The sequence below is a fragment of the Anolis sagrei genome, chromosome 6, assembly GCF_037176765.1.
Source record: "Anolis sagrei isolate rAnoSag1 chromosome 6, rAnoSag1.mat, whole genome shotgun sequence".
Taxonomy (NCBI): Eukaryota; Metazoa; Chordata; class Lepidosauria; order Squamata; family Dactyloidae; genus Anolis; species Anolis sagrei.
In genome coordinates, this window is record NC_090026.1 from 42,874,747 (window position 1) to 42,879,659 (window position 4,913).

The 4,913-nt window shown below is 38.1% G+C and overlaps 1 non-coding gene across 1 annotated transcript; it reads right to left on the bottom strand.

The window, feature by feature from the left end:
• Positions 1-1,641: 1,641 nt before the first annotated feature.
• Positions 1,642-1,748, bottom strand: LOC137097462 (U6 spliceosomal RNA). Its single transcript, XR_010910222.1, has one exon. It is a non-coding gene; the product is annotated as a U6 spliceosomal RNA (small nuclear RNA).
• Between the last annotated feature and the right edge of the window lie 3,165 nt (positions 1,749-4,913).

A 4,913-nucleotide genomic window follows, 5' to 3' on the forward strand; every position in this document is an offset into this window, starting at 1 on the left:
AGGTATGGGACATCTGAGCCTTTGGGCCTTGTTCATGATGCCAAGGCAGGACCTGGCAACAATACAAGATATGGAGAGTGGGTGGAGAGCGGATTATATAATGCAAAAGGACAAGGCTGCCAAGCCAAATCTGTTCCACAGCCTGATCTCACAGCCTGAAAACTAGGACTCAGTAATATTATTTATACTGTTAAGGAGAGTGTGGTGCTGAATGGTTACAGCAAAAACCGATCTTTTTTCAGCTTTGATCACCAGTTTTCCCTCTAGACTCCAGAAACTGGAAACATTATTTTTTTCGTCTATATCCCTATTAATATAGCTGTGCTGGCTCAAAGATTTTCAGAAACACCATTCTCACAATACATACAACATTATTATTCTGTACTGTCACCCTTAGTTGTGAAGCTGAGCAGGTTAGTTGCAAAGGAGCTATTGCTCTATCACCTTGGTGCCTTAGAAGGGTTGGACATTACGAGCGGGAGAGGAGTACAAGAAAAGCAACCAGATTAATTGAAGTAAATCCTCTGGGATGTAATCCTGTGCCAGCTGCTTTAAGACCAGATGAGTAAGAGGATTTTGTCCCAATTAATTGTTTCCCATGCTAATAAAGAGCTGCCATTTTGATTTTTTTTTTTACCTCATGCACCCAAATATCTTTACCTGACCTTGAAAAGTGCATCACTGCCAGAATTTCAGCTGAGCTGAAATTCAAAGCCAATCTTGAGATGGGAAAACTCTCTTGAGAATCTCGACTAATCCGACAAAAACATTCAGCTACCTTTAAAGCTCTTTGGTGTTTGCGTTGAGAACATACCACCACCGTTCATGCAAAACGTGTGTAGTAGATTTCTTCCCAACTTACTAGTTTTATCTGGACAATACAGTGTTTTGTTTGTGTGAGGAACACATTAGCAGCAGTCAGGGTAATGTACCCTCATTCTCTTGTAATGATGATGCTTTGTAAACATTACTGGTTTGGAGTGCAACTTAGGACTCTTTCATACTACACTATTATAGCACTTTAATACCACTTTAACTGCCATGATTGTATTCTATGAAATTCTTAGATTTGTAGCTTGGTGAGAGGAAGGATTTGATAAAACCACCTCTGAGTATTTCTGGTCTAAGAAAAAACTAGAAAATTCGTGGTATTGCCATAAATTGATAGGCGGTGTGAAGGTGCAAATAAACACAAGGCACAACTGCTCACATGCAAAGAAGTCTAAATACTTCCTAAAACTACAAATCCTAGGAATATGTAGGATGGAGCAACATCAATTAAATTTACTTTTAATTTTTTAACTGACTCTCAGAGATGTGCTGGACCTCACATGCACTGATGCAGATATCTGAATGTGTACACAAGCAGATTTCTATTATCTCTCCTCACCCACCTGTAAATTCAGCTCTGTTTAATTTCATAAACACCAGAATAGATGAATAGTTGGAGAGAGTTATCATTGTAATTGCTTTCCAATTGTGCTTCTATTTAGCCACCTGTGTGTCTGTGGCTCCATTTGTTTACAGCCCTCATTAGCTGTTTTGGGGTTTTAAAATGTGAATATGTACTGGAACAGTCAGCACCAGCATACAGGAATGAAGTCACAGTCTTTTCTTGACTGCAGGCATATACAGTAATGCAAATATATGGAACGCTTCATGAATTTGCGTGTCATCCTTGCACAGGGGCCATGCTAATCTTCTCTGTATCGTTCCAATTTTAGTATATGTGTTGCCGAAGCGAGCACTTTTTAACACGTGTTTTTCAGCTCTTAATATGAATCAGTGTGCAATCTCATTAAATGCCATTTAGCTGCCACCACCCTTTTTATCCTGGTTTGTTCTGTGTAGAAGGGTCTTGAGAACTAGGATGGTGTATATATAAAATAGGTTTGAGTGGCGTATTTCTGGGCATGGAGAGAGCGGCGTATTTCTGGGCATGGAGAGAGAAATGCACCCTCATTCTTGTCCTTGGCTTCCTCAGCAAGTTTTTCAAGGTCTGGGGGGAAAAAGGTGGGAGGCATGAAAATGTCAAATGGAAGCCTGTGTTGTCTGAATTGGGATGGCATATTTGGGAGATCAACAGTGGAAATTTCCACCACTTGATTTCTCAAATTGACTAGCACTTCTGTATGGGGCTCTTACTGAGCACAGGAGTCTACTTCTTTTGTGCTATAGATTTTAAAGAGAGAAACAGAGTTATAGTACTGAAGTTTTACTCCTGTTTGTTTTCTTAAACCAAAATCACATTGCCTCCAACACATAATGCATCGGTGAAAACAAAGGGAAAATAGCACCATGGCAGTAGATCATTTTAGCACTATTGTTATATGTCTTCAAGTTTTTTTCTGACTTATGGTGGCAGTAAGATGAACCTATCACAGGGTTTCTTGGAAATATTTGTTCAAAAGAAGGTTGCCTTTGCCTACCTCTGAGGTTGAGAGAGTGTGACTTGCTTTGTGAGTTTCATGGCTGAGTTGGGACTTGAACCCTGATTTTCCGTAATGTTCTAATGCTTAAACCACTGTATAACACTGGCTCGTATTTATAAATATCCCTCTAGAGATTTTTTTAATCTGAAAAAAGAAGTTGCTGGAAGAAAAACATAGAGACTATGCAACCAAAAAAAAAATCATAGTATGTATTTCTAGGGGAATAGAGAGGTCGAAACACCCCTATTGAATGCTGTAAGGCACCCACAAACGAACTAAAATGTGCTACTTTGACAAGTCAAGAGAGTGTTTGGATGTGGAAATGTCAAGTAATGTCAAGACGTCACACAAAATGAAATATATCATTTATAAATCTGAGAGAAATCAGCACATGTTTCCAGTCCAAGTGAAGCCTTTGAGAAGTGGAATTGATCCTACTTTAGCCTTTAGTGTACTCCGCTTTCTTAGATTAAAAAAGCTGCTTGTAATTCTTCATTTGGAAGCAAACTAGGATGCTGTCTTGTTTATCTCTCTTTAAATGAGATTCAGCTTTAAAAATAGAATAAGGATCTGGCATGGTGTCAACATGCTGGGACAGAGAGAAAAGCAACTTGTGTATGTTGTGTGTTCGGGTGGCAAGCTAAGCAGGGGAGGGAACTGGGATGTGTGTGATCATTCCCAAGGCAATGGGGTGGACTATAAAAGGATCATGCAGGCAGATTAACACCACTTCCCCTCCCCCTAAAAGCATGCATTGCCTTGTATGTGATAACACCCTGGTTTATTTGCTGTTTATTTTTAAAAAGCCCATTCCCTCCATGTGGGACTGCTTCCTAACATAATGGCACAAACTCGACAACGTGACCAAAGGTCAGAACATCCAGTAAGCGGGAAAGTGGTGTGGATGTAGCAGAAGGAACATGAGACTTTGGGATAAAAGCAGCCCTGATGTTTCCTGAAACCCCAATCAACAACCCTCCCTGTCTCTCTGTGTCTCTCTCTCTCTCAAATCCAGAGGGGAAGAAGAAACTCTTTAAATAGAGTAGTCTTGGCGGTCAGATGCCCTTGAAATTGGAGGAAGAAGGAGGTTCGATCTGAGCAGTTGGCAACATGCTAGCCAGATGGAGTTGGAAGCAACCTCTTGTAGATTACCACAAAGAAATATATATTAGAAAATTTGTGGGGGGTTTTAGGTTAGGAAAGGGGCAGGACAAGCCAAACTGCATGGCTATTCATTGGAAGAGTTGGAGTCCAAAACAACTTTTCCAAGCAATAGGGATTTGGGACAAAGCTGAAAGAGCATTCCAAAATGGACAGCTTGATGCTCCCAGCAGCTCACAATCAAGGCAGCTCACAATCAATATTATGAAGCAAGTAGATTAAGCCAGGTCATAGAAGGAATGGTTAAAAAAGAGGGAATAGAGTGGCTTAGTATGGATTCAGAAAAAGTGGAAAAAGAAGAAACTTGGAATATATTTTTTAAACAGCTTACGAGGAAAGAAATTAGGGAAATTAGCAACCCAATGTTGAGCAATATATTAGAAGTATGGAACAAATATAGGAGGAAGTTAATAACGGAGGGGTCAATCATTACCCCAGTAGTGATGGAAAAAAAGTTTCCAATTTTTTTTTAAAAAGTAATGGATAAAAAGGTAAGGGAATTTTTTTTAGATAGGATAGGGGATTGGATAAAGGTGGGAATGAAGAAGAAAATGATGATGGAAGAGTTTAAAGAAATAAAATTGACATGGTTCCATTGCATGCAATTAGAACAGTGGCTTAAAAATTGGGAAAAAAGTAATAGAAAAGGAAGCCAACTTAACCAATTTGAACAAATAATACAAAAGGGAAGGGATGTAGAAGAGCATGAAAACCTGAGAGGAACAATTAGTAAAATTTATAAGATACTAATTGAAATGAAGGAGGGAAAAACAAAAAATAACATCCTCAAGGAGGTCTGGGAAGAAGACTTAGGGATTAAAATAAGTGAAAAAGAGTGGCAACAATTATGGAGACAAAGACATTTAAAAAACTTATCAATAAGGGTGAAAGAAAATTATTACAAGTTAGTATGGAAGTGGTATTTGACACCAGTAAGAATAGCATACATGAATAAAGATAAATCAAAAAATTGTTGGAGAGGGTGTAATGAACCAGGAACATATATACATATGTGGTGGCAATGTAAATATGTAAATAATTTTTGGGAGAAAGTATTCAGAGAAATAGAAGATATAATGAATATGAAAATTGATAAAAGTCCTAGTATAGCCTTATTATCAATATATAATAATAAGCAATTGGAAAAGGAGGATAAAGAAGCGATAACAAATTTATTAACAATAGCTAGACTGCTTATAGCAAGGAATTGGAAAAAAGAAATGAATATACAAATAGAGGAGTGGTATAAGGAAGCATGGAAATTAGCAATAAATGATAAATTGACATGTATATTAAGGGTTAAAAAAGGTACTTGGAAAC